The sequence below is a fragment of the Oncorhynchus keta genome, chromosome 27 (assembly GCF_023373465.1).
Source record: "Oncorhynchus keta strain PuntledgeMale-10-30-2019 chromosome 27, Oket_V2, whole genome shotgun sequence".
Classification (NCBI taxonomy): Eukaryota; Metazoa; Chordata; class Actinopteri; order Salmoniformes; family Salmonidae; genus Oncorhynchus; species Oncorhynchus keta.
In genome coordinates, this window is record NC_068447.1 from 30637076 (window position 1) to 30660872 (window position 23797).

General features: G+C 42.6%; 2 long non-coding RNA genes across 2 annotated transcripts; both read left to right on the plus strand.

Moving 5' to 3' along the window:
* The first annotated feature begins 377 nt into the window (after positions 1 to 377).
* LOC118359790 (uncharacterized) lies at positions 378 to 2695 on the plus strand. Its single transcript, XR_004820749.2, has 4 exons — positions 378 to 790; positions 1028 to 1136; positions 1225 to 1359; positions 1945 to 2695. It is a non-coding gene; the product is annotated as an uncharacterized LOC118359790 (long non-coding RNA).
* Positions 2696 to 15715: 13020 nt separating this feature from the next.
* Positions 15716 to 18651, plus strand: LOC127912516 (uncharacterized). The gene is made up of 2 exons (XR_008083034.1): positions 15716 to 16879; positions 17295 to 18651. It is a non-coding gene; the product is annotated as an uncharacterized LOC127912516 (long non-coding RNA).
* Positions 18652 to 23797: the final 5146 nt, after the last annotated feature.

Genomic DNA, 23797 nt, shown 5'->3' on the forward strand with positions numbered 1-23797 from the left:
CTGGTCCTCTCCCTACCCTTTAAAATCTTACTGAGTAGGTGTTACATTATTTACTGGTGTAAGGGCACGTCCATGTTTCCTCTGCTGAAAGGGATGGAGAAAAACTCTGCTTCTTTTTGGCTGGGAGGATTATGGTATACCATTCTGTTCAGCTCTGTCCCTGTGGAGGGAGGAGAGAATGATGCAGAGAGAAAGGAGAGAAGGCAGAGATTACTGCAGATCCACACATTCTTCCCTCCCATTCCCAGCCCCCTCTCCACTGAGATAGTATTATAATTTCCTTTCCCTGCTCCACTCCTCCATCTCTTGCTGGAATACCAAATCCATTATTCCTCGTCATTAACCCCAATCTATCTCCTTAATGCTGAGTGCTAAGCAGAGATGCATTGGATCCCATTTTTGCAGTCTTTGGTATTTTTGCAGTCTTTGGTATGACTCGTCCGGAGATCGAACTCCCAACCTTCCAATCTCAGGGTGAACACTAACCACAGGCCCACTGAGTTGGTCCAGATTCTTGGTAACAGATAATATAAAGAAAATGCCACCAATCAAATTCTAACTCGTGTCTTTGTCTGGCTGAACCTGAATCAGACTTTGTTCTAGTGTGGGAGGTGAAACGGAGAAAGTGTCGCTCCCAAAAGAGGGGGAGATTGGAGACCAGCAGTCAGGGAGGTCGGGGGAGGGCCAGAGGAGGAGAGAAGCAGGTCTGAATGGAGAAAAGACTCAGCTGGCTCGATGGAGGGACAAATTCACCCAAAACCTGCAGAATACCAACCTGCTGCTGGAAAAGGTAACATATGATGTACATTTGATGTACACTAGATCACCTAGCTCAACAAGTAGTTAGATCTAGTCTTCCTACTTTCCCAATAACAATATATTTGCATGTTACCTTAGAGAGGACAATTGCTCCTTAATGTTAATGCTCTGACAGTTCTATGGTCTAATAATGCTTATGTGACATACTGTACTAAATAATACATTATTTTGTGACTGTTCTGTAATGTAATGATTTTTTTGGCATTAGGAGGAGACAGTGAGAGAGGAAAAAATCCATCCATTATCTGAAACTTAGCGCCCCCTGGGATGTGTTGGTTTATTACGCAGAGGAGCTCATTCTAAGAGTGCCCCTACAGGTCAGTGCTAGTACCAAATACAGTAGTATAGAATACGTTAATCCCAATACTATGGTGTGTTATGAAGAACATTGTTTTTGTGTATCAGGCTCAACCAAACCCAGACTTCTATACGTCTGACTGGATCCTTCGGAAGCTATGCATTCCCAACATCATGGCTGAGTCTGTGCCCAGCAGGCCACTGGACTACTACACTTGTGCCTTTCGCAAGTCAAATGGAGAAGTGAGTACCTAGATGGAGAAGTGAGTACCTAGATGGAGAAATGAGTACCTAGATGGAGAAGTGAGTACCTAGATGGAGAAGTGAGTACCTAGATGGAGAAGTGAGTATCTAGATGGAGAAGTGAGTACCTAGATGGAGAAGTGAGTACCTAGATGGAGAAGTGACTACCTAGCTGGAGAAGTGGGGCTCCCGAGTGGCGCAGCGGTCTAAGGCACTGCATCTTAGTGCTAGAGGCGTCACTACAGGCGTCACTACCCTGGTTCGAATCCAGGCTGTATCACAACCGGGCGTGATTGGGAATCCCAATCCCCGGCTCACAATTGGCCCAGCGTTGCCTGGGTTTAGCCGGTGTAGGCCGTCATTGTAAATAAGAATTTGTTCTTCGCTGACTTGCCTAGTCAAATAAAGGTTAAATAAAATGTAAATGAAACTTCCTAATATAGGTTTTGTTCCTAATATAGGTTTTGATTGAGGATCCTCAAACTTTAGTTGAGCCACATTGCGTGCTGATCCTCATAGAGCTGTCTGTTACTGTATGTGTACAAATGACTACAGGTTTAACCTGGCTCTGTTTGTCCTTCTCAGGTTCCTTGGCTTTGAGGACAATGACACCTACTTCACTAACACACAGAGACACCGTATAGTGAGTGCATCCATTGACCTTTTTATATCTTTACCCATGTGTTGTGTAGTGATGGACGTACCCCAGATATACACCCAGAGGGTACAAAACATTAAGAACACCTTCCTAATATTGAGTTGGTTAGCGTGCACTGCGTGCACTGCTCCTGGCCCACCACAGGAGTCGGTAGTGCGTGATGAGACAAGGATATCCCTACCGGCCAAACCCTCTCTAACCCGGACGATGCTAGGCCAATTGTGCGTCGACCCACGGACCTCCTTGTCGCGAACCCAGATTCTCTGGTGGCCCAGCTAGGACTGCAATGCAGTGCCCTAGACCACTACACCACCCGGGAGACCTAGGTCAGATACATTCTTAATGTACCGCTACTCATAATGACATCTGCCTATTACAGCAGTGTGTGTGTGTGTGTGTGTATATGTGCGCGTGTGCATCCATGTGCACGTGTGCATGTTTGTGTGTGCGGCAAGTGAGTTTGTGTGTGCATGTGTAGATGCGTACGTGTGTGTGTGTGTTTCTCAGGGCCCATTTGAGCTGCCAGAGTATGAGGCGTGTCCAGATGAGCTCAACCAGAGGCAGGTCTTGTTCCAGTATTGGGCCCACTGGTCTAAGTGGAACAAGTACCAGCCACTGGACCACATCAGAGAATACTTTGGAGAGAAGATAGCCTTTTACTTTGCCTGGCTGGGTAAGCAGAATTCCTCATAGTACATCTGGCACAATACCATCATTTAATTCTGTACTTCTTATATGGTTACACTTGTTGGTGAGGGGGATTCATGAAACTGAACACATCCAAAAAAATCTGAGATTTACACATCATACTTTTGTGAGAATTCCCCACTGTGTTGTGTGTAAGAGAGAGGTTTTAGTCTCTCTGGTCCTCTCTGTAGGCTTCTACACAGCCTGGCTGCTCCCCGCGGCAGTGGTGGGGACCTTTGTCTTTGTGTCAGGAGTCATGTCCGAGGCACCAACACTCCTGCATGAGTCCTGAAACTCAATCACTTACAATGCTTTTCTAACACATTCATTTCTTTGCCTGTAATCAAAGTTCATGGTTTGAAAACTGTACAGTATAGAGCTCTTATTATAATTATCTTTACTACAAATCAAGACCAAAAGAACGCTCAAAGAGGTGCTGTTACAATATAATTACAGTATAATTTGAGCAACAGAGTGGCCTAGTGTAAGTCGCAGTCTGGAGCTCTGCAAATGTACAGGCTCAATTTAGTTACGCAGGCCGCCTGTACCAGTCTTAGGACATAATGCAATGCTTCGCTGTGTGTGTGTCTTATAGTAACATTACCCAGAATGCATCACAAACTATACCAATTACATAATTGACAATTAACTTCAATAAAGGCATGAAAAAGGTCAACAAAAACATTTAGGAAATATATTACACATGATACATATCCACACATCAATAATCTTGGTAAACCATGTTTTAAACTTCAATACAACACAGGAATATGAACATATGCTTTAGCTTCCCTGCAACACTCAAACTATGCGCTCTAACGCACCCACTGTTTGACCATCAAACCTCGACCAGGAAGTAAGGTGTGTGAGAGAGTGAAAACGTGTGTGTGTGCTTGTGTGTCCGTCTATGCGTGTGACAAGGGGGAAAATAATAATATACTATATGCCATTTAGCAGACACTTTTATCCAAAGCAACTTAAAGTAATCGAACTGGCATTTTAAACAACATGCTCTTCTAACTGAGCTACCATGTCTTGTCAATGTTCCCTGTGTCTCCAATGTGTTTCCACGAGAGTTTGAAAACAACATGTATTTTGTTTTGCCTGTATTAAGCACAAGTTGTAAATCAGAAAGGGATTCCTTCATAGCTATAAAATCTGACTGTGTAAGGACCGACGCTAGAGACGAGAAGCAGGTACGGGGAGTCAACATTTAATGAAGAACAGACATGAAACAAGACAGGCACAGTGCCGGCACACGGGCAAAACAACGACATTCGACAATCAATGCAGCAGCGGGGAGCAGAGATGGGGAACTGACATACAGGGGAGGTAATAAACAGGTGATTGAGTCCAATAATACGCTGATGCGCGTGACGTGGAAAGGCAGGTTTGCGAAATGATGGTGGCAGGAGTGCGTAATGCTGAGGAGCCTGGCGCCCTCGAGCCAGGGGGGAACAGCGGGTGCAGGCGTGACAGACTATAGTTTTGACACATCCCGATCAACAGTCGGGGCATTAGCATACATAATAGTATCATCCGCATATAGATTAAATTTACCATTTTTAACAAATTGACGGATGGTGTATAAATAGTGAAGATCGTAGGTCCCAAAAAGTGGAACACTATCATTGTGAATAAGCTTAGAAGTTCTTACAAAGATGGATCCCGCTGAAATAAAATGGTGATTAAATACCTCAATTGGATGCATTCTTTCCGTAATGATGCCATCTAATTTGTTGTGGCAGAGAGGAGGAAGTAGAACCCATCAGGAATTTGACAGTTTTCCTGAATTTAGCAGGGTTCCCATTACAATCTGAAAGACCGGTTACATAATCAGATTTGAGACTTTTTGATTCCTAAATGATTCCTCAGTTGCTTAAAGCATGCCAGTCAAGACCTAAGCTTGTGTTCCTGACCTTGACCCAAGCATTGTCTCTTTTATGAATGACTTCTGATAATTCCGAAGTGTACCAGTCATTCGATCTACCTTTAACCCTCCATTTTTTGAAGAGGCCATGATTATCTAAAAATAGTATTGAAGACATCTTCAAAAAGGCTTAAAGCTAAATCAGGTTCAGGGATAGGAAATACAATCAAGGTCAATAAAATAAAGATGTAAAAAATATTTTAAATTTCCTCTTTGTGATGTGACAAGGCTTCGTTTTTTTTGTATTCTCACATCTCTGACACAAACAACTGGGCAATAATCACTAATGTCTTGGGTGAAGACACCAGTAGAAACACATTTCTCTGGTGTATTCGTTAGGATAAGATCAATCAGAGTTGACTTTGAAGGATCTTTAGGGTTGGGCCGTGTAGGCTTAGTCACCAGCTGGGTTAGGTTTAGATAATTACACATCGTTTAGATTGTCTGTCTGAAGCCTGAAAATCCCAATCATAATTGATTTAATAAACTAGTTAACTCCTCGAGTGCATAAACGTTAGTGGGGGGAGGATGGTAGACCCCTATAACAGTTTGATTTTTCCCCAGACAAAGGCTTAAATATAGCAGCAAAACTATTTGGGGAAGGGAAATGGTTTTCAATATAGAGACAGCGAAATGTTTGTCAGCTCAGAACACATTATAACACTCAATATAAAATATCAGAGTTCAGAATGTCCCCAGAGATCCAAGTTTCAGTCAATACCAGATGACACCTGCGAGGGTAAAAAAAAAACATGCCCTGTTAAGGCCCATCCGCTAGCCTGCTGGCCGTGGCCCGCTAGATGTCCGGATTCATCTGCATAGCCCAGATTTTGATGTAATCCAGTTTAGGAAGTACGCTCCTAATGTTCGGAGGCATCAACCCAACTCAAACAAGCTATATTTAATAGGAAGTAACAAGGTATGAGTGACTGTCTGATGTGCTTATCTAAATCTTTTCAGAATACATACATTCACCTCGATGCCAAATGTGTTGCTTTTATCACATTAATGAACAATCTTTATGGATATTTTAGCTTAGCCGTCCCACTACTACTAAATCCATAGATGGCAGGCGGATGTGTTTTGGGTGCCGTCTCTGTGGTCACTAAAGATCCCATGGCACTTATTGTAAGAGTAGGGGTGTTAACCCCGGTGTCCTGGCTAATTTCCCAATCTGACCCTCATACTATCATGGCCACCTAATCATTCCTCTCCTCTGTAACAGGTTGTTGCTTTAAATTAGAATGTGTTCTCAGTCAACTTAACTGGTAAAATAAAATATGTAAATACATGTGGTGTGTCTGTGTTGGCAGGTGGGCTACCTATTTGACCACCCCGGGACAGTTTTCTTCAGTGTGTTCATGTCATTCTGGGCAGTCACCTTACTGGAGTACTGAAAACGCAAGATGGCCACCCTGGCTCACCACTGGGACTGCATGGACTTCCAAGAGGAGGAGGTCTGGATTAGAGCCAATTCATTAAAGTACTTTCATTCATTTCAATTTCTATACTTTTGTAATTCTGTGATGTGTTACCGTACATACTGTAAAAACAGAGCTCAACGGTTAGCAGTCATCAGCTAACCTTAGCCTGGTCAACTCCTGCCAGTCTGCACAGCACGTTTCAACCCAGAGCTTAATGGACTGCTCTTTCTCCATCTCCGGTTTCCTACCACAAGCTCTGAACCTTTTCACCTGGATCATCGCAGCTAGCTAGCTGCTATCCGAGTGGCTACCCACCTGGCTAACATCTCTGTCCCGAAGCAAGCAACAGTGAGCCTGGAACTAGCCTCGTGCTAGGCCCAGCCCCCGGCTAGCTTAAGAGGTCCATCAGCCACTCCTTAGGCTACAAAACATATTTTGCCAATTGGCCTGGACCCCTTTTACTGCCGACATGGAGCCCTGCCGATTCCACCACGACTGGTTCACCGACATGATCCGCCTGAGGAGTGTCAACAGGCTCCTCCGTCGCGACGTTCCCTGAAGGCCCATCCGCTAGCCTGCTGGCCGTGGTCCGCTAGCTGTCTTGAGCATATCAGCATCAGCCAATTTCTTGGGCTACAATGCCTATTTTCCAATTGGCCTGGACCCTTTTACTGCCGACATGGAGCCCTGCCAATCCAACACGACTGGTCTGCCGACGTAACCGTCCGGGGGAGCTACAACAGACTTTCTTCTGTCGCGACGTCCCCCCTAAGGCCCTTCTGCTATCCCCGGCCTGTTAGCTGTCTGAATCGCCGTGTCTCCAGCTCGCCTCCAACTGGTCCCTATGATCACTCGGCTACGCATGCCTCTCCCTAATGTCAATATGTCTTGTCCATTGCTGTTTTGGTTAGTGATTATTGTCTTATTTCACTGTAGAGATTCCAGCCCTGCTCAACATGCCTTAGCTAGCCATTTTGTTTCACCTCCCACACATGCGGTGACCTCACCTGTTCTAAATGATGTCGCTAGAGACAAATTCTCTCTCATCATCACACAATGCCTAGGTTTACCTCCACTGTATTCACATCCTACCATACCCTTCCTTGTCTGTACATTATGCCTTGAATCTATTCTTCCATGCCCAGAAACCTGTTCCCTTTACTCTCTGTTCTGAACGCACTAGACGACCCGTCCTTATAGCTTTTAGCCGTACCCTTATCCTACTCCTCCTCTGTTCCTCTGGTGATGTAGAGGTTAATCCAGGTCCTGCAGTGCCTTGCTCAACTCCCATTCCCCAGGCGCTCTCATTTGTTGATTTCTGTAACCATAAAATCCTTGGTTTCATGCATGTTAACATTAGAAACCTCCTCCCTAAGTTTGTTTTACTCACTGCTTTAGCACACTCTGCCAACTCGGATGTCCTAGCCGTGTCTGAATCCTGGCTTAGGAAGGCCACCAAAAATCCTGAAATTTCCATTCCTAACTATAACACTTTCCGACAAGATAGATAGAACTGCCAAATGGGGTGGAATTGCAATCTACTGCAGAGACAGCCTGCAGAGTTCTGTCATACTATTCAGGTCTGTGCCCAAACAATTCGAGCTTCTACTTCTAAAAATCCACCTTTCCAGAAACAAGTCTCTCACCATTGCCGCTTGTTATAGATCACCTTCTGTCCCCAGCTGTGCCCTGGACACCATATGTGAATTGATTTCCCCCCATCTATCTTCAAAGCTCGTACTGTTAGGTGACCTAAACTGAGACATGCTTAACACCCCGGCTGTCCTACAGTCTAAGCCAGATGCCCTCAATCTCACACAAATTATCAATGAACCTACCAGGTACAACCCCAAATCTGTAAACACTGGCACCCTCATAGATATCATCCTGACCAACCTGCCCTCTAAATACATCTCTGCTGTCTTCAACCTGTGTCCGTAATGGGTCTGCGGTCAAGCGACCACCCCTCATCACTGTCAAACGCTCCCTAAAACACTTCAGCGAGCAGGCCTTTCTAACGACCTGGCCCGGGTATGCTGGAAGAATATTGACCACATTCCATCAATAGAGGATGCCTGGTTATTCTTTAAAAGTGCTTTCCTCACCATCTTAAATAAGCATGCCCCATTCCAAAAAAATTGAACCAGGAACAGATATAGCCCTTGGTTCACTCCAGACCTGACTGCCCTTGACCAGTACAAAATCATCCTGTGGCGTACTGCATTAGCATCAAATAGCCCCCGCGATATGCAGATTTTCAGGGAAGTTAGGAACCAATATACACAGGCAGTTAGGAAAGCAAAGGCTAGTTTTTTCAAACAGAAATTTGCATCCTGTAGCACAAACTCCAAACAGTTCTGGGACACTGTGAAGTCCATGGAGAATAAGAGCACCTCCTCCCAGCTGCCCACTAAGGCTAGGAAACACTGTCACCACCGATAAATCCACAATAATTGAGAATTTCAATAAGCATTTTTCTACAGCTGGCTGTGCTTTCCACCTGGCTACCCCAACCCCAGTCAACAGCCCTGCACCCCCCACAGAAACTTACCCAAACTTCCCCCATTTCTCCTTCACCCAAATCCAGGTAGCTGATGTTCTGAAAGAGTTGCAAAATCTGGACCCTTACAAATCAGCTGGGCTAGACAACCGACTATCCTACCGATCCTTGACTTCGGCGATGTCATTTACAAAATAGCCTCCAACGCTCTACTCAGCAACTTGGATACAGTCTATCACAGTTCCATCCGTTTTGTCACCAAAGCCTCATACACTGCCCACCACTGCAACCTGTATGCTCTCGTTGGCTGGCTCTCGCTTCATATTCGTCGCCAAACCCACTGGCTCCAGGTCATTTATAAGTCTTTGCTAGGTAAAGCTCCGCCTTATCTCAGCTCACAGGTCACCATAGCATTACCCACCCTTAGCACATGCTCCAGCAGGTATATTTCACTGGTCACCCCCAAAGCCTATTCCTTTTTGGCCGCCTTTCCTTCCAGTTCTCTGCTGCCAATGACTGGAACGAATTGCACAAATCACTGAAGCTGGAGACTCATATCTCCCTCACTAACTTTGAGCATCAGTTGTCAGAAATGTACATAGCCCATCTGTAAATAGCCCACCCAACTACCTTATCCCCATATTGTTATTTATTTATTTTTTGCTCCTTTACACCCCAGTATCTCTACTTGCACATTCATCTTCTGCACATCAAGTCATATCTATCACTCCAGTGTTTAAATTGTAAATACTTCGCCATTACGGCCTATCTATTGCCTTACCTCCCAAATTTTACCTCATTTGCACACACTGCATATAGATTTTTTTTCCTATTGTGTTATTGACTGTGAGTTTGTTTATTCCATTTGTAACTCTGTGTTGTTGTTTGTGTCGCACTGCTTTTCTTTACCATGGCCAAGTTACTGTTGTAAATTAGATCTTGTTCTCAACTGGCCTACCTGGTTAAATAAAGGTGAAATAAAAAAATTTTAGCCTCATTTCAAATAACTGGTCACATACAGTACTGGTCACATCAGTTTTACTGTAGTATAGTTCACAGATATGGAGACGACTGCTGTGACGATATGGGGTCGAAATGATTGGGGCGGCAGGGTAGCCTAGTGGTTAGAGCGTTGGACTAGTAACTGGAAGGTTGCAAGTTCAAACCCCTGAGCTGACAAGGTACAAATCTGTCGTTCTGCCCCTGAACAGGCAGTTAACCCACTGTTCGGCCGTCATTGAAAATAAGAATTTGTTCTTAACTGATCTTGCCTAGTAAAATAAAGGTTAAAAAAAAAAATTTAAAAAAAATTGACGATCTTGATAAAATAAATAATTCAAATACTACAGTATATTGTATGCTAAAAACATTTGGGAAATTAAATGATTTCATACTAATACAATTGCTGAGAGAAAGATACTTTATTTAACATGTAATAATTTTTTTCTCAAAAAGGTAGGGGTCAAAATGATTGATTCGTATAGAACTAGTCAAAAGTATTTGGTCCAATAATCCAAGCACGTAATGACTATAAAAAGCTTGTGACTCTCCAAACTTGTTGGATACATTTTCAGTTAGTTTTGGTTGTTTCAGATTATTTTGTGCTTAATAGAAATGAATGGTAAATAGTGAATCGTGTCATTTTGGAGTAACTTTTATTGGAAATGAGAATGTGGATGCTACCATGATTATGGATCATCCTGAATAAATTGTGAATAATGAGAGAGTCAAAAGGTCATACTCCCAAAAGATGAAAACCTCCCCTGTTATTGGTAATAGTGAGAGATTAGCATGTTTTGGGGTATGATCTTTGACCCTTTAACTTTCTCACTCATCATTATTCACAGTTCATTCAGGATTATCTGTAATCATGCTAGCATCCACATTAATGTAGAAGTGTTCATAAAGTATTCTTATTTACAAAAAAAGTGACTCCAAAATGACACAATATATTATTTAGCATTTCTATTGGGCACATCAAACACATTTACATTTACATTTACATTTAAGTAATTTAGCAGACGCTCTTATCCAGAGCGACTTACAAATTGGTGCATTCACCTTATGACATCCAGTGGAACAGCCACTTTACAATAGTGCATCTAAATCTTTTAAGGGGGGTGAGAAGGATTACTTTATCCTATCCTAGGTATTCCTTAAAGAGGTGGGGTTTCAGGTGTCTCCGGAAGGTGGTGATTGACTCCGCTGTCCTGGCGTCGTGAGGGAGTGTGTTCCACCATTGGGGAGCCAGAGCAGCGAACAGTTTTGACTGGGCTGAGCGGGAACTGTACTTCCTCAGTGGTAGGGAGGCGAGCAGGCCAGAGGTGGATGAACGCAGTGCCCTTGTTTGGGTGTAGGGCCTGATCAGAGCCTGGAGGTACTGAGGTGCCGTTCCCCTCACAGCTCCGTAGGCAAGCACCATGGTCTTTGTAAGTCGCTCTGGATAAGAGCGTCTGCTAAATGACTTAAATGTAATGTAAATGTCTTGTAGCGGATGCGAGCTTCAACTGGAAGCCAGTGGAGAGAGCGGAGGAGCGGGGTGACGTGAGAGAACTTGGGAAGGTTGAACACCAGACGGGCTGCGGCGTTCTGGATGAGTTGTAGGGGTTTAATGGCACAGGCAGGGAGCCCAGCCAACAGCGAGTTGCAGTAATCCAGACGGGAGATGACAAGTGCCTGGATTAGGACCTGCGCCGCTTCCTGTGTGAGGCAGGGTCGTACTCTGCGGATGTTGTAGAGCATGAACCTACAGGAACGGGCCACCGCCTTGATGTTAGTTGAGAACGACAGGGTGTTGTCCAGGATCACGCCAAGGTTTTTAGCGCTCTGGGAGGAGGACACAATGGAGTTGTCAACCGTGATGGCGAGATCATGGAACGGGCAGTCCTTCCCCGGGAGGAAGAGCAGCTCCGTCTTGCCGAGGTTCAGCTTGAGGTGGTGATCCGTCATCCACACTGATATGTCTGCCAGACATTCAGAGATGCGATTCGCCACCTGGTCATCAGAAGGGGGAAAGGAGAAGATTAATTGTGTGTCGTCTGCATAGCAATGATAGGAGAGACCATGTGAGGTTATGACAGAGCCAAGTGACTTGGTGTATAGCGAGAATAGGAGAGGGCCTAGAACAGAGCCCTGGGGGACACCAGTGGTGAGAGCGCGTGGTGAGGAGACAGATTCTCGCCACGCCACCTGGTAGGAGCGACCTGTCAGGTAGGACGCAATCCAAGCGTGGGCCGCGCCGGAGATGCCCAACTCGGAGAGGGTGGAGAGGAGGATCTGATGGTTCACAGTATCGAAGGCAGCCGATAGGCCTAGAAGGATGAGAGCAGAGGAGAGAGAGTTAGCTTTAGCAGTGCGGAGCGCCTCCGTGATACAGAGAAGAGCAGTCTCAGTTGAATGACTAGTCTTGAAACCTGACTGATTTGGATCAAGAAGGTCATTCTGAGAGAGATAGCGGGAGAGCTGGCCAAGGACGGCACGTTCAAGAGTTTTGGAGAGAAAAGAAAGAAGGGATACTGGTCTGTAGTTGTTGACATCGGAGGGATCGAGAAACACAACCAAAACGTACTGCAAATGGGCCTGAGTTTGCGGACATGGCTCCAGCTATGGAGCACAACTCAGTGACGGGAGTGAAAGAGCCCTACTTCCCAGAGAAGGCCCGGCTGTCCCGCATTCTCACTTGCTCCATGGTCATCATGATCATCATGGTAAGACACTGAGTTTTCCTCTCTTCGTGTCCTTTGCTCTGTGTTTATTGACACCAGGGGTAGCCAGACCCCAGATCTGTCACTGACATGACAATGACAAAAGGAGTTGGTGTGATGGCACAAACAGATTTTGAACAGTTGTCATGTTCAAAATGTTACCTGACTAGTTAACATTCAAAACCCTCCTTATAAACTAATGCAGAAAGCCCAAAGTTTTTCCCAGCCAGGCCACACAGTCAGGGAAAATGTTGCACCCTAGTGATACAGAAAGGATGCCATTTTAGTATACTGTATTTGAATGTGGATAAGGTGTAGTTGGACTAATGTTAATCTTATTCACCTCACTCCTCTTTCCTCTGTCTACCCTTGTCTATCCCCAGTTTTGTGTGGTGAGGATCTTCCTGGTGAAAGTTATCATGTACCGTGGGATAGTGAGTGTGATGATGTACTGCACAGGTAGCGTTGTGCTGTGCACTCAGGTACAGTACAATACACTCTGCTCTGATGAATAAAACTGCTGACACTGGATCAGAATACCCTTCAAAACACCTGACAACAGGTGACATCCTCCATTTAGCTAATTCCAGCAGATACGTTAGCTCAGATTGATACATTAGCTCAAATTGCTGTGTGTGTGCACGTGTGTGTGTTCCCTCAGCAGAGGAACATTGCCAATATCTCCAGCAGTTTGGTGAATCTGGCCCTGATTCTGCTGATGGGGCTGCAGCTCACTAAATTGGGTAAGAACACAGACCTCAGCCACATCCCTGTCTGCCTCAGCCGATACACTACCAATCAATACATCTAGCTACAGGGAAATCTACTTCCTTGGGTTTTGATTAAGCTTCTACGTCTATCACAGTGGCCTCAAAGAGAAAATATTGTCTATCAAATAAATTGGAAGCGGTTTGATATTCAAGGATTTTTACATGATGTATCTAGCATGGCATCGAATGGCATGGAATTAATCCCTGGTGTTGAACTAGCCTTTTCTTACTTCCACAACACATTCCCGGATGTATGCAATAGGCCCCTTTTTTAAAATTCAGGATTAAGGGCAGAGAGAACCCTTGGTTTACTAAGGAACTTACAAAAATCATAAGGGAACGAAATGCTATGTGGGCTCAAGCAAGAGGGACTGGTTTGGCAGATGATTGGGTGGCTTTTAAACGTCTATGAAATATGGGTGTGGCTATGATCCATAATTTGAAAGCAGACCACTATCTGAAATCTACTTCACATAGTTTAAATAATCCATCCACATTTTGGCAAGTAGTGAAGGGTTTGGAGTGCAAAAAGATACACATCTTCCCAAACAGTTGTTGGTCGACACACAGATTGTAACTGAGAGAACCTCCATTCGGAAAGCATTGAATCAGCATTTATTTTTTTAGATGCAGGCAGTTTATTTGAAAAGGTCAAAGGTATAATTGAGTTTCTATGAATTTACCTGACACCCCTGTGCACTCCTTCACCAGGTTCTCCTTTTCATCCTTTTCTGTTTCAGAAGTAAAGCCCTGAAAGAAATTGGTGGGAAAAAAACATGTTTCCTACACCTAGCTGCAGACATCATTGCTCCCCCTTAACATGTATCTTTAACCTCACGCTTGATGTTGAGGAAATCCCCAAGTTATGGAAATATGCTTTTGTACTGCCTCTCCTGGAAGGTGGAGATCCTTCGCTACTTGACAACTGTTGACCCATATCCAAATTGTCTGTACTGTCAAAGGTACTGGAGTCCTTTAGTTAGTATGCAGCTAAAGGCCTACTTCCAAGAAAACAACATCTTAAATGGAATGCAATCAGGTTTCAGGTCTGGCCACAGCACTGTTTCAGCAACATTGAAGATTTTAAATGACATCCACTGTGCTCTTGATAAGAAGTTACATTGTGTGTGTGTGTCTTTATTGATTTGTCAAAGGCTTTTGACACAGTGGACCATGCTGTGTCATTGCAATGGTTAAAATGTTGTGTAATTACTGGTCATGCTCTAGATAGGTAATTTATAAACCAATCAAATTGTACACAATGTGTAATAGCGGATGGTTGTAAATCTGAGTCCATAGAGGTGTGCTCAGGTGTTCCGCAAGGTTCAATTTTGGGCCCACTGTTGTTCATTTTGTATATCAACAACATTGGGAATCTTATTGAAACAGCGGCTGTTAATTTTTATGCAGATGATACTGTTCTTTATTCAAGTGGTAGTAGTTTATCTTTATCTTTTGAAAATGCCTAAAGATCATTTAACATCATACAACCTAATCTGTATGATTTAAAGCTGGTTCTAAATTCAGGTAAACAAAATGCATGGTATTTTCAAATGCCTAGCACGTTACTAATCATGTCATTGCTACATTGGCTGGACATACTATAGAGCAAGTTAAAGTGTACAAATATTTGGGTGTGTGGGTTGATGATAAGCTAAGCTGAGCTTCACTGTGCATGTAGAGAACTTGATAAGGAAGCTCAAGCTGAAAATAGGTTTTTATTACCGGCATAAGGGTTGTTTTTCTTTTGAGGCCAGGAAGGAGCTGGTATGATGTACATTACTGGCGGTTTTAGATTTGAGTGATGTTATATATACAAGCCTCAACTACCACCCTGAGATCACTTGATTCAGTGTATCGTGCAGCCCTCAGGTTCATTACAAATCAAAAACGTCTAACACATTTTTTTTTTTTTTACCTTTATTTTTACTAGGCAAGTCAGTTAAGAACAAATTCTTATTTTCAATGACGGCCTAGGAACAGTGGGTTGAACTGCCTGTTCAGGGGCAGAACGACAGATTTGCACCTTGTCAGCTCGGGGGTTCGAACTTGCAACCTTTCGGTTACTAGTCCAACGCTCTAACCACTAGGCTACCCTGCCGCCGCACATCATTGTGATCTCTACAGCGCTGTTGGCTGGTCGTCATTGACCTTGCGTAGGCTTAAACACTGGTATACACTGATTTATAAGGCCATATTGGGTAAAATGCTATTTATCTCTGTTCTTTTTTTTTGTCAGGTCAGTAAATAAATATTGATTACAGTCCCATTCTGATTTGCTTCTAACAGTACCAAAAATTAGAACAGGTCATGGTGGAAATAGTTTGTTACTTAGCTCCGTGGTTCTGGAATTCTCTCCTGAACATTTAAAAATTTGATGATCTAGTATCATTGGTGGAGTTTAAACACTTGATCAATGTATATATCATAGAAGAGTGTAATTGTTATTAGGCCAGCTGTTTTTAGTAAAGACTTTCATGTTTTTAACGTTAAATGTTTTTGTTGTACTGTATGTGTGTTTCATAGTTTTGTTTACTGTTGTTTTAGTGTATGTAAGTTGTTTTGTCTGAAACGTTGTTCCCCCTGCTTGTAACGTTCGTCGTCTTCCTCTGATGAGGAGTAAGAGAGGATGGACCAATTTGCAGCGTGGTAAGTGTCCATTTTAATAAGACAAACGGAACACTACAAAAATACAAAATAACAAAGTGAAACAACCTAAACGGTCCCGTGTGGTAACAAACACTGACACGGAAAATAATCACCCACAACTCAAAAGTGAAACCAGGCTACCTAAATATGGTTCTCAATCAGGGACAACGATAAACAGCTGTCTCTGATTGAGAACCATACCAGGCCAAACAAAGAAATCCCAAAACATAGAAAAAGGAACATAGACAACCCACCCAACTCACGCCCTGACCATACTAAAACAAAGACACAATAAAAGAACAAAGGTCAGAACGTGATACTGCTACTATGGGACCAGGTCTCTCTTGGAAAATAGATGTTATCTCAGTGAGAGAAACCTGTATAAATAAAGGTAAAATTAAAAAATCAATGTGAGTCGTGTAGTGATGACCTCATCACCAGTATGCTGTATTTTTTTCAATTCCAAAATTGGTCTGGAAATATTTTGTCTGAAAACATCTGATAAACTTACATTTTGTAATGTCCTTTTAAGCAGTATATTGAAAGGATTATAATATTATTATTTAGTGTTTTTATAATTTCTGTTCATTTTAATTTACTGTACCATCTAAAATGCTTTTGTATGTCAATCTACCCCTTTCAGGCTTTCTTGATTGCCTTCACATCAGGTTTCTTACCGCGACTGCTTTACCAGTAAAAGTTTGACAACAATCTGAACGGATATGTTAATTTCACTCTGGCCTATGCTCCTCCCAGCTACACCAGACATCCCATGTGCAGGTAATAGTGGTCATAAATACACACTGAAACACACTATAGTAGATATAGTATAGCTGTTGTATATACTTTAAGGCATAGTTCATTGAAATGTTTAGATATGTGATTCCGTAGCTTGACAGCGGTCTATGGAAAAGGAGTAACTGCAATTCACACTTTAGTTTTGTTAGACTAGCCACTGCCAACAAATGCTAATATTAGGATATTTATACCAAACTCCCTTGTTTAGCATGTTTCACATTTAATCTCAAGTCTTTCCAGTAGAGGGCAGAATTGGTGATGTTGACAATCCTGACCTGTTGTTGACAACCATGAATGTGTTGCCTGTAGATATAAACCCTTTAGGGACAACAATGGAAATTACACTCTGGTTTACTGGGAACTCCTGGCTGTAAGGTTAGGCTTCATCATCGCTTTCGAGGTATGCAAGGAACTGACTGTCTGTCTCTGTCATTGTTTGCTTTCTACTTGCTCCTATATTTAACCCGTGCCTTTTGCATTCTCTCCTTATACTGTGCCCTATCCGTCTTTCTATTCCTTACTTGTTCTGTCCTACCCCCTTATCTACTACACGTGTATGTTATTTTGTACCTGTGATCATTTGAAGCTTGCTAATCTTTGCCTCCCAAGCTTTCCAATGGTATTTTACTATTTTATATTTTATCACCTTTACTCTATTGATACTACTCTCCTCAGAATCCCTCTTCTTCCACTGAGGTTTCTGTCTAATTTCACCCTGTCTTCTTTTCCATCCCTCTGTCTCACTATCTATTTATCCTTCTTTACCTTCCTGTCACCCCCAATGTATGCTCTTTTCCCTCCATCCCTCTCTCCAGCGTGTAGTGTTTTTCTTCCTGCAAGCGATAGACTGGATGGTGCCAGATGTCTCTGAGTCTCTGGAGCTGAAGATGAAGAGAGAGCGCTACTTGGTTAAGCAGGCCCTGGCTGACAATCAGGATGCCCTGTTGGTGAGTCAGCTTGCCCCGGCCTCCAGCCCAGGTCAGTGGAACATGGCAATGCTCACACACCCTCACCACACACCCACTGCTTTCCTGCAAAGAATCATTGTGGTGGTCAGGTTGTTATTGCAAAACAAAATGTGTTGTCATTTGTCATGACTTACCCTGTTTAAATAACGTTGTGCCTAAGAACAGCCCTAGCCATGGTATATTGGCCATATACCACACCATATACCACACACCATCGTGACTTATTGCGTATGTATAACACCCTTTTCCTCCTTCGGTTTAGTTGTATCCCTGTTATATTAGTGGTTACTTATTAGCTAGGGCTCCTGTTCATTTGAAACTACACACACATAAAGTGAGTCATTAAGGATTTAAATTGGCACCCGATTCCCTATTTAGTGCACTACCTTTGGAAAGGGTGCCCATAGGGATCCGGTCAAAGTAGTGCACTATATATGGAATAGGGTGCCATTTGGGTCACAGTAGTATCCCATTGGATCCAGTGTACATTTCTTGGAGTATTAAGGGCGGTGAAACCAGAGAGAGACATGAATTGATTGATCCTAAAGCTGCTGTATAAGTAGTGCAAGCAGTGGTGTTAATAAGTTACGTATTACATTATTACAGAAACCGATTTGATCTTCATAAATGAATTCCAGACTTTATATCCTATTATAGACTTTATAGCCCCCTCACACACACACACACACACACACACACACACACACACACACACACACACACACACACACACACACACACACACACACACACACACACACACACACACACACACACACACACACACACACACACACACACACACACACACACACAAACCCCTGAGCCTTAACTATAACATTGCACTGCTCAAGTCAGCAGCAGCTAGCCTGTTTGCTCTGTGATTCAGACTCAATAAAAACATATGCACAATGTTTAAAGACTGGGCTCACTACAAAGGTCATAATATGGCGATAGAAATGCTAAAGTGTTCAAAGCCAGACCCATATAACCTTAACCTAAGTTATTGCATCCATAAGTCTTTTCCCATGGCATGTGTAGCCTCTTTCTCTCACTTCGCATCCCATCAGCACAAGACTGGTGCTTGCTGGCCCATTGTTTTTCGTTGTGGTCCTTTAAATGGTGTGATGGTGGGTGTGCGTCCCCGTGTTCTGACCATGCCATTGTGGGAGTTCTGTTTCTTGTCGTGAACGTCCTGGATGGGGTGAGTAGAAATTCTACCTAATGCAGTCTGTTAAGCTTCTAAGTAATATGTATACAGTACCAGTCAAAAGTTTGGCACACCGACTCATTCCAGGGTTTTTCTTTATTTTGACTATTTTCTACATTGTAGAATAATAGTGAAAACATCAAAACTATGAAATAGCATATATGGAATCATGTAGTAACCAAAAAAGTGTTAAACAAATTAAAATATATTTTATATTGTTGATTCTTCAAAGTAGCCACCCTTTGCCTTGATGACAGCTTTGCACACTCTTGGCATTCTCTCAACTAGCTTCATGAGGTAGTCACCCGGAATGCATTTCAATTAACAGGTGTGCCTTATTGAAAGTTAATTTGTGGAATTTCTTCCCTCCTTAATGGCTTTGAGCCAATCAGTTGTGTTGTGACAAGGTAGGGGGGTATACAGAAGATATCCCTATTTAGTAAAATACCAAGTTCATATTATGGAAAGAACAGCTCAAATAAGCAAAGAGAAACATGTGAGAGTTGGTTTGTATTGTTACGTTTTTGTTGCTTTTCTATGAGCTAATGACTTGATTTCTGTCCTTCAACTATGATGATTTGTGATGTTCTCACTTTGTTAAATGGATGAGCTTGTAATGTATATACACATAGGTATACTTACATATGTGAAACTGGTCCCGCTTTTCTACACTATCACTCTATTTGTAATGAGATAGACCTGAAACATATTGGGAATCTTGTTGCTTATCTTGTTGGTACTGTACTATACGATTGAAGTCTTTCTACAAGTGTAACACGTTTTGCGCAAGCTGTTTTGCATTTCAAATTTTGGAAAATAACTCTGGTTGGATGAATGAGATACAGAACCAATAAGGTGTCAATCTGAAATAAATTCAAGTTCAAGATGCCAGAGAACTTTGTTGTTATCTTACCAAAAAATCTGCTCCCCTTTCCTCCCCACGCCCTCAGAAACGTAAACTCCCCTCAGAAAACTCCAGCCAGATGAAATCCCTCTGATTTATTAGGAGTCAGAGAGAGACAGGTGTTCTGTTAATTAATTCTCTCCCCTCTGCTCCTACCCACCCTTCTGAAATATTCCTGTGGCCTTCGGCGACTTTTCTTTCCTCCTTTCTCTCGCTCTCTCACCCCTCATTCTCTCTTTCTCTCTCTCTTTCTCTACCGCTGTAGCGTTCATCTTTTGCTTGCTATGCTTGCTGTGAGTGTGTTCCTCTGCCATTCAGCCTGCAGGAAGTGTGCGTTAGTACATGTCAGTTAGTGGAGTAAGGTATGCAACGTGGTCACAGTCTTCCACAGAGACTGTGCATTCCAGATGGCACCCTATTCCCTATAATGTGCTCTCCTTTTTATAGAGTTCTGTAGGCAAAAAGGTGCTCTTTGGGACATGGACATTGTACTAATGATTCTCCCATTATACCTCAACATCACACTTAAAGTAACTGTCATTTGAAAATCTCACTTTGAAAAGTACATATTCTGTTAACTCATACCCACATTCTATACTCATATTTGTGAGTTACATTCAGTTACTTTTAGATTACTTTCCCCTTAAGAGGCATTAAAAGAAGACAAACATGTATGTTACCAATTGAACCACATCTATTGCAGGATACATCAATGTCAACGTTTACATAGCTGGCCATATATGGATGTTACATTTTACTTTATGGGTTGATTATGTATGCTTCTTCTAACCCATCACTTTCTTCTACATATAATAATATGATTAAATAGTATCTTTACATTAAAAACTAAAGTCTGTCAGAATTCCGGTCACGGGCCTCCCGAGTGGCGCAGTGGTCTAAGACACTGCATCGCAGTGCTAGCTGTGCCACTAGAGATCCTGGGCCGCGACCGGGACACCCATGGGGCGGCGCACAATTGGCCCAGCGTCATCCAGATTAGGGGAGGGTTTGGCCGCTCTAGCGACTCCTGTGGTTGGCCGGGCGCATGCACGCTGGCACGGTCGCCAGGTGTACCTTGTTTCCTCCGGCACATTGGCGTGGCTGGCTTCCGGGATAAGCGGGCATTGTGTCAAGAAGCAGTGCGGCTTGGTTGGGTTGTGTTTCGGAGGACGCACAGCTCTCGACCTTTGCCTCTCCTGAGTCCATTCGGGAGTTGCAGCGATGGGACAAGACTGTAACTACCAATTGGATACCACAAAATTGTTGATAAATACCAACAACAAAACAAAAACAAAAAATAGAATTCCAGTCATTCCAATAAATGTTATACCCCTTGGTCTTCAAGAACAGGACTTGGAAATATGGAAGTATAGATTAGCCAAATTGTTTTACCTGGGCATCACTCCAAAACTAAGGATTTATTAGCCAGCCCTACTCTGTTGTTTATGATTTTGTTGTCATGTAGGACTGATTGGGCTCATTAATTTGAGTCGAAAAATAAGTGCTGCGTTCATGGAATGACATGCTTTGAGCACTACTGAAAAGTGCTATTTACATGTGAAAAATGAATGCCATATGCTGCATTTGCAATAACTTTTTGTTGGTGACACTTTGATATCTAGATAATATTCAGCTGTTTAAAGGGCAAATCCACAGATGAAACAATAACAAAATGGTCGCCCGCCTCTGTTTTGGTAAAAAGCTGAGGGATGGGCCTGGAGAAATGTAACCACTCTCAGATTAATAGACAGAGCTATGGATGCAAGGTCTGACCATCCATGATATCAACATTATTGTTTTAACCATGTTATGAGGCTATACAGTGTTTGTTTATATTTACAAAGTTTACAAACATTGGAGAAAAACAAGCTTATATTTTGGGTTCCCATGTAGTGTGACAGTTAAACTAAGCTCATGAGGCATTTATAAGTTATATTCTTGAAAAATCTCAAATATGAAATAGATTTTTATTTGTTTAACACTTTTTGGTTACTAAATGATTCAACGTGTGTTATTTCATAGTTTGATATCTTCCCTATTCTAAAATGTGGAAAATAGTAAAAATGAAGAAAAACCCTGGAATGAGTAGGTATGTCAACTTTTGACTGGTACTGCGCGTGTGTGTGTGTGTGTGTGTGTGTGTGTGTGTGTGTGTGTGTGTGTGTGTGTGTGTGTGTGTGTGTGTGTGTGTGTGTGTGTGTGTGTGTATGTATGTGTATATATATATATATATATATATATATATATATATATATATATATAAATTGTTTTAGCAACTACAGATTGCCCCTTTAAGTCTATCAAAAGTGTACGAGTTTGAACATGTGTACATTAGGGCTATGGATAAAAAGTGTTATCTGCATGAATTAGATTGAGCAATGAAAGCCCCACTTTTATTCCATAGGCTGGGATCTGCACTGTGCAGCTGTGCAAGAGCCATGTTTCACTGGTTTCAAAAAGCCTTTTTTCAATGCTGATTTGAATGTCATTGGGAAAACAACAAGACGTTTCAAAGATGTGTTTTGCAAATCTCCTTTCTGAATTTAAAAGTAATCCTCGATGTAATCATCTAGTTTTTCAAAAGTATCTGTAATCTGATTACAATATTTTTGCTGGTATCATAACGGATTACAGTTAACGTTTTTTTTGTAACCCCTTACACGTAACAGATTACATGTAATCCAATACTCCCCAAACCTGCTTGTCATGTAACCACAAACAAGTTGCCATTGTAAGATGGAATGCACAATATTGTGTAGAGTTTTAATGATAGCAGATTAACTGGCAACTGAGTTTTTTTGATAGATTTCTGGTTTGTTGATAGTGACATGATGAAAGAACAACTTTTGATTTTTTTATTGATAAAATCTGGAAAATTGTTCAAATGAGGACAATTAGACTTTCTCTCACCACTGCTTAGTAGAGGGTTGACCGAGGTAACAATTTTTGATGTTTAATTAGGGAGTTATATTGCTTGGGAGAGGGAGAAGCCAAGTAGTTCAAGCATGCGTTTGCAAATACTTTCTTTCTCCAAACTGATACTTAGCTACTTACTTAATTGCATGGGCGCACACACATACACACACACACACACAGACACGGCCTGAGTACACACACAGACAGACACACGCCTGAGCGCACACACTGTCTGCTTCCCACCCCTTTTCCCTCCTACTTGCCTTCTATCCACTTTCAGTGCATTTCTGTTGACACACAAGGATCCGACCCATGCGCACACACACACACACACACACACAGACAAACTATCACACATATTCACAGAAAGGAAAACATTTTATCTCACACAGATGGCTGCTAGCACACTCCTCTCTCGATCTCTTTCTATAAGCAGGTGTTGAAATGCAACACTAATTATTAGAGGCCGGGAGAAAAAGAGGGGGAGAGGGAGGAAAGAGAACGGGAGAGAGTGCACTTCCCCAACTGTAGCAGAGAGAGAGGGGTCGAGAGGGATTGTCAACGAGGAGAGGGAGAGCAGAAGCCTAAAGAGGGATCTGCATGGTAAGTAACCAGACCAGCGAGCACTTTTTTTCGTTTAAAGTTCCTGTTTTTTGTTGGAGGGAGAAGAAAATAAAGACACAACGGAGGAGTCGGGACCCTGTCCCCTACTTTCTGGACGAGTGGAGTAAAAATCTGAGGAAGACCCGAAGGGAATGAAGCTGGGAGGGACACAAGGCAGTCATGGATAGCACATAGAGCCTCAGCCAGACGCTAGGATGGCCTGGATTCACACACTGTCACTGGCAACCATCCGGCTCAGAAGCTACTGATACCCATGAGGTAGTACAGCCCATCTATCCATACATATTTGTATATATTGCTCTGTGTGCAATGCAATGTTGAAGTGTGTACCGTTGTTAGTTATTGTGACCTCTGGGTGGGGTGGTGGATTTTGATGTTGCATATGAAAGTTAAGCTGTCCTGTTTTTTGGGGGGTGAGTCAAAACAGTGCCATGGTGCTGCTTTCAGACTGCATTGATGCATGTCAGATGCACAGATTTAGAGGTAGATGAAAACCAAGATAAACAAAAACACCCTCAAGTTGACATTATATTAATAGAATGTCAACTTGAGGGTGTTTTTGTTTTATTGTTATTTTCATGGCAATTGTACTGGGAGCAAGTGTTCCTCCAATGTGCATTCTGTTTCAATTACACATGGTGTGCTGTTAAAGTGAGACAGTTTGAGAGTTCAAGGGTACATGTTCAGTATCATAGG